This window comes from Lactuca virosa, chromosome 1 (assembly GCF_052849685.1).
Source record: "Lactuca virosa cultivar CGN04683 chromosome 1, Lactuca_virosa_CGN04683_v6, whole genome shotgun sequence".
In the NCBI taxonomy this organism is placed as follows: domain Eukaryota; kingdom Viridiplantae; phylum Streptophyta; class Magnoliopsida; order Asterales; family Asteraceae; genus Lactuca; species Lactuca virosa.
This window is the reverse complement of record NC_136426.1, coordinates 211,462,536-211,475,129: the sequence shown is the minus strand read 5'-3', so window position 1 is coordinate 211,475,129 and position 12,594 is coordinate 211,462,536.

Below are 12,594 nucleotides of genomic sequence, written 5' to 3'. Positions count from 1 at the left end.
TAGATAAGGGATCGTATAGTCCTCCGTTCTCAAGATATCGTGTGAACAATTACATTGAACATAGTCATACTTATTGTCCAACAGTTTGTTTCTCGATCTCTGGTTCGTCTGACATAGAACTTAATTGAACACATCAACTTAGTCCTGACCGGGCCCGACACATAAGTCAAACCAAATCTTCGAAGGGCCCAAGATATCGCTTTTACCCTCGTAGGATAAAAGGAACAGATAAACTTCGACTTATATCCTTTTACTATTTACTCGTCAAATCATACACAACAATACGTTTTATAACATCAAGTTACTGATGCGTTTATGCATTATCAATGCACAATCAACTTGTAAAAAATAAACCATATATCTAGGTTTAAAGACTATATGATATTATCATCTCACAATCACCCATGATTAAATTCCATGAAGTGATTCAAGTGAGTTCGGGTTTAATCCAATACTCAAATCTTATTTCATAAGCACTCATGAACGTTGCAGCAAACTTTTGCCATGTCTAAACGCTTTAGACAATCTACAAGATAATTCATGACAGTCTTCATTCATACCTACTTCCAACGTATGATCGACTGTGGACAGTTTAAATAATCTTATTATTTGGGAAGTCAAAACATGCAAAAAGAAACAATAGTAAATAATTAACACAAGACAGTAACTTTACTTATAAATAAAACACCTTTATTTAATCATCAAATGTTAATTACAATTTGCTATTACAAGTTTCTAAATTCTATCTAATCACTAAAACTAATATCGTCCTTCAGGCCAATGCTCCTAGTGTGCTGCAAGTGCTTAACCCTACTCAGTCCCTTCGTAAGGGGATCTGCTGGGTTATCCTCTGACGATACCATCTTCACTACGAGGAGTCCCTATTCTACCCGATGCCTAATAAAATGATATTTCTTGTCGATATTTCTGGATCTGCCATGATCCCTCGGTTCCTTGGTTAAGGCAACCGCGCCTTCGTTATCACAAAAAATCTCTATAGGCTCCTTTATGGCTGGCACAACTCCAAGGTCTCCGATGAGGTTCTTCAACCATATAGCCTCCTTCGATGCTTCGCTCGCTGCTATGTACTCTGATTCGCACGTTAAATTAGCTACGGTCTCCTGCTTGGAACTTTTCCAAGTCACTGCTCCTCCATTCAGGGTAAAGACCCAGCCCGACTGAGAGTGGAAGTTGTCTCGGTCGGTCTGAAAACTGGCGTCACTATACCCTCGCACCCTTAAGTCATCACTCCCACCAAGGATAAGAAACCATTCCTTGGTCCTTGAAAGGTACTTAAGAATATTCTTGACTGCGGTCCAATGTGCTCTACCAGGGTTCCCTTGATATCTGATGACCATGCTCAAAGCGAAGGCCACATCAGGGCGAGTACAAGTCATAGCATACATGATCGAGCCAACTGCGGAAGCATAAGGTACTCGACTCATCTCTACTATCTCGGCTTCGAACTCAGGCTTTGAGTCTTACTCAACTTGGTATTGCTTTGGATTGGTAACTCCCCTTTCTTGGAATTTTCCATACCAAAACGCTTTAGTACCTTATCCAAGTAAGTACTTTGACTAAGTCCTATTAATCTTTTACTCCTATTTCTCACTATCCTTATCCCTAGAATATAAGCAGCTTCTCTGAGGTCCTTCATAGCGAAGCACTTCCCAAGCCAGGACTTAACTTCTTGCAGAGTTGGGATGTCGTTTCCTATGAGCAATATGTCATCGACATATAAAACGAGAAAGCTGACTATACTCTCACTGGATTTGACATATACGCATGACTCATCCTCGCTTCGCAAGAAACCAAACTCTTTGAATTTCTCATCGAAACAAAGATTTCATCTGCGAGACGCTTGTTTCAATCCATAGATGGATTTCTCAAGCTTAAACACTCTATTAGGGTGTTTCACATAGACAAAACCCTCTGCCTGACTCATGTAAACATCCTCAGCCAACTTCCCATTAAGGAAAGCGGTTTTGACATCCATCTGCCATATTTTATAATCATAAAACGCAACTATCACTAGCATAACTCTTATAGACTTTATCTTCGCTACTGGCGAGAAGGTCTCATCATAGTCAACTCCGGGAGTTTGAGTAAAGCCCTTCGCAACCAATCGCTCCTTATAAGTGTGTACTTTCCCATCCATGTTGGTCTTCTTCTTGAAGATCCATTTGCACTGACCATCTTACCACCCGGTACATTGTCAACCAAGTTCCAAACAAGATTGTCATACATGGACTGAATCTCGCCGTCCATAGCCCTTTTCCCTTTTGCAGACTCCGGCCCTGCCACGGCTTCCTTGTAGCTGTTAGGTTCATCCAAATTTACTAGTATGCTATCACTAATAAACGTATCACCTTCACTTGTTATATGAAAACAATACAACACAGGCGGAACACTAACTCTATTGGAACGTCTAAGAGGTTAGGATTCGTTAATCGGTTCAACAGGAGTTTCCTCCTCGGGTTGAGCGCCAGCATTAGAGGTTCCTTCATCGCTTGACTCTTGAAGCTCTTCAAGATCAATTTGCCTCCCACTGTCCTCTTGGCATATAAGTTCTCGTTCTCGGAAAACTCCTCTCCTCGCAACGAAGACAACATTGTCACTCGGTATATAGAATAGATATCCAAAGGACTTCTGCGGATAGCCGATGAAAATACACCGCTCACTACAAGGTTCGAGCTTGTCGTGAGTCTCTCGTCTTACGAAAGCCTCGCAACCCCAAACCTTGATATGTGACAACGAGGGATCTTTCCATGTCCACTTCTTGTGAGGTGTTTTGGCAACCTTCTTAGTAGGGACTAGATTAAGGATATGGGCGGCTGTCTCTAAGGCATACCCCCAAAATAAGATAGGTAACGAAGCACGACTCATCCTGGAACGAACCATGTCTAGCAAGGTTCGATTACGCCTCTCAGCCACACCATTCAACTGCGGTGTCATAGGTGGCGTCATTTGCGAAACAATTCCGCATTCCTTGAGGTAGTCGTGGAATTCAAGACTGAGGTACTCTCCACATAGATCGGATTGGAGCATCTTAATTTTCCTACCCAGCTGATTCTCCACTTCTTGCTTAAACTCTTTGAACTTTTCAAAGGTTTCTGACTTGTGCTTGATTAAGTAGATATACCCATATCTGCTATATTCGTCGGTAAAGTGACATAAAAGCGGTTCACATACCTTGTGGTGGATCTAAAGGGCCCACACACATCGGTGTGTATGAGATCCAATAAACCCTCACCCCTTTCACAAGTACCGGTGAAGGGTGACTTGGTCATCTTTCTAAGTAAACAAGACCCGCACACGTCATCGTCCCTAAAGTTGAATGACTCCAACACTCCATCCTTTTGGAGTTAGGCTACGCGCTTCTTGTTGACATGTCCAAGACGACAATGCCACAAGCATGCTTTGTCCAAACTATTGGAAGAATTGATATGCAACACATTTTTTCCTAAGTTGTTTACAACCATCACAGTTTCATATATTCCATTACAAGGCAATGCTTCAAAATAGAAAGTACCATTAAAGAAAGCATTAATAGAACCTTTTTCATTATCAAATGAAAATCTAAAACCTTGTTTATACAAACCATGAAAAAAAATAATGTTTCGTGTCATTTCTGACGAGTAACAACAATTATTCAAATCTAAACCTAACCCACTACTAAGCACTAAAGAGTAAACTCCAATCTTGGTAACAGGCGATGCTTTCCTATTCCCCATGATCAAGTTTATCTTCCCATGATCCACATCCCTACTTCTTCTTAGACCCTGCAAATAAGAACAAATGTGAAAACCACATCCTATATCGAGGACCCAAGACATAGCATGTGATGAGTTATTAGAATGAATAGTATAAATAGCTGCGAAGGACGACTTTATCATCCCATCCTTGATATCTTGTAAGTACGTAGGGCAGCTTCGTTTCCAATGCCCTTTCTCGTGGCAATAGTAGCACTCTGCATCCTTCGGGTTGGAGGAGGGTGCAGCAGGACCAGCCTTGGTTCCATTAAAAGAGGTACCATCGTGGTACTTTCCCTTGTGGCTCTTAGTAGGAGCCTTCCTCTTCTTTCCCTTCCCTTGCCCAATAGCCAAGACGGGGGCAGTAGCAGCAGGAGTTGATGCAGTAGATTTGTCTTTCAGACTACTCTCAGCAGTCCTTAGTAGGCTTTGAAGCTTGCTTAGAGTGACCTCCTCCTTGTTCATGTGGTAGGTCATACAAAATTGGTTGTAACAAGGAGGTAAGGAGTGTAGAATGAAATCTATGACCAGCTCCTCTTCGTAGTTAAAATTTAACTTTAGCAAGCGGTCCACATACCTCTGCATCTTCTGCAGGTGGGCCGTGATGGACTCTCCATCCTTCATCTTGGTAGTGATCATTGCAGCGATGATCTCGTAGCTTTCCTGCCTCGCGCTTTGATGGTACCTATCCATCAAATCTCGATGTATCTCGTAGGGCTAGTAGTCCTTGTAGGATTTTTGGAGTTCAGCAATCATTGTCGCGAGCATGATGGAATGAACTTTTATAGCATCTTGTTCTTGAGCTTCGAACGCATCAATCTCTTTGGGAGTAGCAGTGTTGGTATCAACCTCCTTCAGCTCCTTGTCGAGAACATACTCCTTGTCCTCGTAGCGGGTGACCATGCAGATATTGCGGATCCAATCATTGAAGTTGGTCCCGTCAAAAATCACCCTCCCACACATGAGAATGAGCCAGCAGGGGTTGATCCAGAAGCGCTGGATTTTGAAGTAGACATCTGGAAAAGAAAAGAGACAAAGTTTAGATTAGATAATAATCCCTAATTAAACACCCAAATGAGAAATTAGGGCTAGGACCCAACACAATTATTCACAATTTAGAAGAGGGATGCCGTAATATAAATTGCAAATAATTTGAAGGTAAGTGAATGATGATTCACTAATTTCCACCATGAAAAACGAAAAAGAGTTTTAAGTTTTAAATGAATTGAAATTCCTAGATTCTTTTGAGATTCATTGAACTTTTCAATGACATGTTTAAATCTCGATATGCCCTTCATGTGACTGGGATACCGAGGATCACAAACAAGGTGTGAATAACCATGCAAATGTACTTGGTACTCTCGATGTTACAAACCACCTAATTAATGTGCCGGTTAGCCACAGACGCTCCATTGATCTATGATAAACATCAAGCTACCCTTTGCCACCTTTGCTAGTCCCAAATTAGTGTGTCGGTTAACCACACACGCTCCACTAACAACTTGGCAGGGTGCAAAGTGTAATTTCATGGACTAGCATCATTTCACATTTTTCCTAAAGTAACTAAGATAGGGAATTTTTTTTATTTAAAAAAAAACATTTAGTTACTTTATTAATCATTATACTTTTAATGAGGAATTAGTTGCCCTATCCTACCCGTTCGGCTAACGACCCTCCACCAATCAAGGAAGCGGTAGGTAAGAGTGGACACCCATTAAACTGCCATTTTATAGGCAGCAACCTTATACCCCCTTATAGATCGGCTTCGTGAATGAGGCCTACTAACGGTAAAACTAGCTTAATTTTATACATATATATATATATATATATATATATATATATATATATTATTAATCTTATAATACTATAATAGTATAAGGGTTGAATTTTAAACTTGTAAAATTCTAGGGTTTAGAATTTAAATATTTTCAAAATTAAACTTTTAATCAAAATATTTAAATTCCACAACTTGAGGGCAAGTTTTGAAACTTTTCAAAACATCTATTAGATCAAATTTTAAAAATTGTTAATTAATCATATTATTAATATTTATCACATAATTTGACCTAATCTATTTTTTTACAAGATAATTAAAATCAAAAATAAAAATAATTAAATTTATCTTATAAAACAAGTAATTATCTTATTTTTGATAATTTTCCTTCAATTGAATTAGGATAATCAATACCATATTGAAAAATTCGAGTTTTATCAGTCAAAATCATTTTTGGTAATTATCCCAATTCAATTTTAGTCAAAATCCCGAAAAATCAGCCACCAGACGAGCCGACTCGTCGAGTCACAGAACAGGACTCGCCGAGTAGCCCTGACTCGCCGAATTCATCTGGTGACTCGACGAGTCCGTTAGTCAGAGGCTGAAATATTCGACTTTTGAGCTTGAACAAATTATCTATGCATCAAATACAAAAGAGAAACGATCTAGGCTTTGATACCACTGTTGGGTTATGAGCAAAACAACATTCCTATGGTGTTCATGCAAACCGTAATGATTGGATCTAGTTTTTCTATTTGTACATGCAATAATTGTCCAAGACTTGCAAACCCTAATCTAGCATACAACAAAACTTAAAATCAACATAAATAAACTAGTAAGAATGTTACCTTGATTGTTGCCTGAAGATCTTGAGCTTTTGAGAACCTTAGCACCTCAAATGTTGTGCCTCTAATAGATCACAAATACCAAAGCAATTGGAGAAGGCAAGAGAGAGAGATGGTAGGTGAATTTCGGCTCTATGAACTCTTCTTATGGTTAGTGTAGCTGAAAAATGAAAGCCAAGGGGTCCTTTATATAGGTGAGGTGCTAGGGTTTCAGTCTAAACCCTAATTGGATTGCTTAGGCCTTAAGCAGTCTAAAGATCCTTCCAGAATCAAGGCCTTGGACGAATTCAAGGTGGGCTTCCCCCTTGATTTCGTCCACCCCTTCTAAAGGATCCACAGCCTAAAACTCAATTATCCTATAATTGCAATTTCAGTCCCCTTATTTTAATTAATCTCTTTTGTTCACAAAATTAATTCTTAATTAATTCTTGACCAATATTAATTAAATAAATGTGATTTCTCCTTTAATATATTATTCATATAATATATTAATAAACCATAATAACCTCTTTCTCTATTATTCATCCAGTCAAGTTGCTTCGGTGAAGGCAACCCAAAAGGACCATGCTACAATTGGGTCAAGTACATACCAAATATAGTTATGGACTTAGACACTAATCCAATAGGTTCTTCGACGAAGTGGAGACTCTCATCTACTTCAATTTCGTCAAGTGGAATGACGAGGGTCTCATCGGACATGCACTTCTTTAAGTTGGACACATGGAAAATGGGGTGCACGTTGCTGTGTTCCTGCGGTAGCCGAAGTCTGTAAGCTACCAGGTCGATCCTGATAAGGATCTCAAATGGCCCTATCTACCTTGGATTTAGTTTCCCACGTTTTCCAAAATATATCCCTCCCTTCCAGGGTGAGACTTTCAACAATACGCGGTCACCAACCTGGAAATCCAAGGGTTTGCGTCGTTTATCCGCATAACTATTTTGCCGATCCCGGGAAGCCTTTAGTCGTTTATGGATCAGAAGGATCTTCTTTGTCATTTCCCGTATGATCTCAGGGCCGGTAAGAGTGTTGTTAGGCACTTGTCCTCTAGCTAGCTGAGTGTCACCCACCTCCGACCAGCATAAAGGTGATCTGCACTTGCGCCCATAAAGGGCCTCAAATGGAGTAACTTTAATACCAGAGTGATAACTGTTGTTGTATGAGAATTTGTTGAGTGGTGAGTGGGTATCCCAAGCTTTACCGAAGTCTATCACACAAGCTCTCAACATGTCTTCCAAAGTTTGAATAGTTCTCTCTCATTGCCCGTCGGTTTGTGGGTGATAGGTTGTACTCATGTCGAGCTTGGTTCCCAAAGATTTTTGTAGTGATTGCCAAAACCGTGAGGTAAACCTACTATCTTTGTCAGAGATAATGGATTTTGGAACACCATGTAATCGTACAATCTCCTTGATGTATGTCCTCGTTAGTTTCTCTATTTTGTCTGTCTCCTTTATTGGTAAGAAAGTGTGCGGATTTGGTTAACCTATCGATAATTACCCATATGGTGTCAAGTCCACCAGTTGTCTTGGGCAATTTAGTTATGAAGTCCATGGTTATCCGCTCCCACTTCCACTCAGGTATATCCGGTTGTTGTAGCAAACCTGAGGGCTTTTGGTACTCTACTTTGACCTTGGAGGAAGTCAAACACTTGCCCACATAAGTAGCGATTTCCGTCTTCATGTTTGGCCACCAGTATAGTTTCTTGAGGTCTAGATACATCTTATCTAACCCGGGATGAACGGAGTACTTAGTCTTGTGAGCTTCGTTCATGACAATGTCTCTGTAACCACCGAATCTCGGTTTCCAGATTCGATTCATGAGGTAATGAGCTCCGTCATCCTTCACCTCAAGGTTTTTATCCATTCCTCACAGGGCTTCACTTGTGACATTCTCAGGTTTCAAAGCTTCAAGTTGCGCCTCTTTGATCCGGGTGGACAAATGTGAATGGACAGTCATTGTTAATGATTTTACTCGGCGGCCCGAGTACTCCTTTCGAATTAGGGCATCTGCTACCACGTTGGCCTTGTCCGGGTGATAACAAATTTCTCATTCGTAATCATTTAGCAATTCTACCCATCTTCGTTGTCTCATATTAAGCTCTTTTTTATTCAGGATGTGTTGGAGACTCTTATGGTCAGTGGAGATCGTATACTTGGTACCATAAAGGCAGTGTCTCCAAATCTTTAAGGCAAACACTACGGCCCCTAATTCAAGGTCATGTGTGGTGTAGTTGACCTCGTGAGTCTTAAGTTTTCTTGAGGCATAGGCAATGACCTTTACCCGTTGCATGAGTATGCAACCTAGACCCTGCTTGGACGCATCGCAGTAGACCATAAAGTATTCCGTTCATTCTGGAAGAGACAAGATTGGAGCACCGCATAAAGCTTGCTTTAGCGTCTGGAAGGCAGTTTCTTGTTTATCCCCCTAGTTAAAGATCACTCCCTTCTAGGTCAAGGTAGTAAGTGGCTTTGCAATGTTGGAAAAGTTCTGTATGAACCTTCTGTAGTAGCCAACAAGGCCCAAGACCTGGCGGATTTCTGTCGGTGTCCTCGGCGTCTCCCAGTTTTCAATTGCTTTGAATTTGGAGGGGTCCACATGTATTCCTTCCTTGCTGACCACCAAGAAGTCCACTTTTCGAATCCAGAATTCACATTTTGAAAGCTTGACATACAGTTTCTCCACCCTTAGCGTCTCCAAGACTTGTCGCAGGTGTTGATCGTGCTCTTCCTCACTTTGCGAATTAATTAGTATGTCATCGATGAACACTATCACGAATTTATCTAGGTAAGTTCGGCATACGCGGTTCATTAGATCCATGAGCACCGCGAGTGCATTAGTCAATCCGAAGGGCATCAGAACGAACTCGTAATAGCCGTAACGAGTCATAAACACCAACTTAGGAACATCTTCCTCCTAGATTCTGACCTGATGGTACCTCAACCTTACATTGATTTTTGATAAGTAGCTCGATCCCTGAAGTTGGTCGAACAAGTCGTTAATTTGGGGTAGGGGATACCGGTTTTTTTTATAGTGAGTTTGTTCAAATCCCGATAGTCAATGCGCATACCGAATGATCCGTCTTTCTTCTTTACAAACAAGACCGGTGCTCCCCAAGGTGAAAAGCTTGGTCTGGTGAATCCCTTACTCAGCAGTTCGTTCAGTTGACTGGACAGTTCCTGCATTTCTGTCGAGGCTAATTGATACAGGAGACGATGTTGATGAGAAGTGACCCTGATGAGAAGCTTGGTGAGAAAAACCGTTTTACAAACAAGAATGGTGCTCCCCAACGTGGGCTAGGAATGTGTGGTACTTCTTGTGCAGGTACTTCTAAGCCTCGATGCAGGAGACGATTCGGAGGTTAGTGACGGGTTTGTCACCATAGATCACAAGGGTTTCATTATTTGGTAAGTTAAGTCGGGTGACCCTCTTGTAACACATGATATCGACATGGTAAGGGCTTAACCAATCCATGCAAATGATCACATCAAAGTTTCCTATTGTAACATGCATTAGGTCGATTTGGAAGGAGTGATTGTTTAGGGTTAGGGTGCATCCTATGTATGTGTCTTTGGTGCTTTCAGTTTTTCCATTTGCCATTTCTACTGTGAATATTTCATTGAGTGATTGGGGTTTTTGTTTGAGTATCTGTTTAAACTTGTGGCTCACGAAACTCCTCTTCGCACCACTATCAAAAAGTATGCATACATATGAGTTATTGAAGAGAAATATACCGGTAACCACAGTGGGATCCTTCATTGCTTACTCATGCCCCATTGTCAATACCCTTCCCATGCCTCCAACATTCTTGTTCTTTTCCTTTGGGCACTCCCTTTTGAAATGCCCCGTCTCCCCACATCCATAACATGCATTCACCTAAAAATTAGTGGCTTGGGGGGTCTGTTGAGCTGGCGCCTTACAGAAACGAGCGGTATGCCCCTTCCTGTTACAACTGTTGTAGTGCATCTCCCGGAAAGCTCCGTTGTGATAGAAGTTGCAATTGTTGCATTTAGGAAGATTCCCAACATATTTTTTGGCCGGCGCTGGGGTAGTAGGGACAGTGGTGGCAAGGACTGTCATAGTTTGTTGTCTTTCAACAGGCTCTTGAGTCGGTTGGCCCTTTTTCTTGTTCCAGAACTTTCGCTTGTTATCTCTTCTTTTTGGTTGATCAGGTGTGGGTGCCATATTGCCTTGGCGGACTCCTTGATCGACAAGACTTTGTGCCAAACATTTGGCACTGTCGTAGGTGGTTGGGTTAGCAACTATGACCATTCCTTAAATCTGGGGGATAGTCCCCAGATGTAGCGTTCCACCTTCTTGGCTTCTGGGGTGACCATCCTGGGGCACATTACTGCTAAGTCGTTAAACCTGGTAGTATAGGTGGTTTCATCAGATCCCTTCATTGTATGGTTCCAAAGTTCGTGCTCTAATTTCTAAATTTCACTTCTTAGGCAGTACTTCACAAGCATCATGACCTCCAGATCTTCCCAGCTCATAGAGTTGGCCACAGCGAGAGTCAGAGTTTTAACATGGCCATTCCACCAGGATAAGACCGAGTCAGCGATGGTACAAGCTGCGTACTTGACTTTACATTCATCTGGGCATGAACAGACTTCAAATACAAATTCGGTTTTCTCAAACCATCTCGTTAAGGTGATAACACCGCCATCACCATGAAAAGTCTTGGGCTTCCAGTTCATAAAATCCTTATAGGAGCATACCCGTTGGTGTCCTTGGCATTCGCCGTGATTGGAACTGTTGGCACCATTCCTATTTTTGTTTCCATTTCTGTTTCCGTTTGTGCCATTAGCGCTAATTTGTGTCATGGCGGCTGTCACAACGGCTTGGAACATAGCGGGGTCCACCTGTGGAGTTGGTGTTGGTGTGGCTGTTGTTGTTTTGTCGGCACGTCGGTTACTCCTACGTGGTGGCATTCTTCTGCCATAGGGGTTAGAAATGGAATGATGGTAAGCCCTCGGTAATAATTATAAATCGGATATCATCGAAATAGAACGTCTCAACTACATGTTTATTATGACTTGCCTTTATTGTAACTTGTAACATTTCATAAAAAAATTACTATCATAAGTGAACAATTGCATAAAAATTTGAACTCAATAGTAATACCCAATGAAATAAAATGCAAACCATTACATTGATAATTTTTCATAATAGTACATAGTTTTGGAAATTTGACCTTCACAGAGGTCTATAATACACCTAAAATCCAAAATAAAATCGGCAGCATAACGACCCTTAGAATAGTGTAATCACTTATTTGCAGGGTCAGACCTACATAAATGAGGGAGTTGTACCAACTCTTACTCACAAAACCTAGTCTATAACAAAAGTTGAGTAACATAAACACTACTCATGGCGAATGACATCCTGTAGCCCTCGAAGTGTGGCAATGAATGCTCGCATCTCCTTTGCTTCCTCTCTAGCCTCCTCAGCTCGACACTCTGCCTCGATCATCCTCTGCTCCATGACGGCGTGCCTATCCATGAGTTCCCTAACCTCAGGTCGGGCAGTCGTGATCTCCACCTGAAGACAATCGATAATCCTGTGTGTCTGATCATGATCTTCATCTAGACGACCAAACTAGGTGGCGGTGACCTCAGCAGTGGCCAACATCTAGGATCTGTCTGGTAGATGCCCTAGCTTGCTCATCAAGGCGCGAGATGCGGCGAATCCTAATAGGGAGAGCTCTGTCGGCTGAATCGCCGTTACGGAGGTCAAAGAACTCTCGGCTCATACCGTACGGGGAATGCTGGCCATGCTCGCGGCTCCATTTGTGTAGGTCCTCCGCCCAGCGGGGTGTCGGTCCCTGGAGTGGTACACCCATCATAAAAATCTCGGGTCTAGGAAAGGGAGGTATCCTCTTACGAGAAGTGCGCATCCATATTGGACCACCTGGACGGGGGTATACCTGAATGCTCGACTCAGGCATAGGATCGTGCAGGTTGCGAACGACAAAGTGTGGGTCGTTGACCTCAGAATCAGCATTGAAGTCCTCCTCTGCTAGGTCCTCGTCAATGTCCTCATCATCATCTTGACCTTCCTTCGGGTCCTCCTCAGCGGCTGGTGCATCAGCCTCGACCTACTCCTCGGGCTCCTCCTCAATCCATCCACCATTCCCATTACCGGGAAAGTAAGGATCTCCTGGTAGGTGAAATCTGGCCATGTCGACTGTGCAAGAATAGAGGTATAAGAGGCATGTAAGGAGTC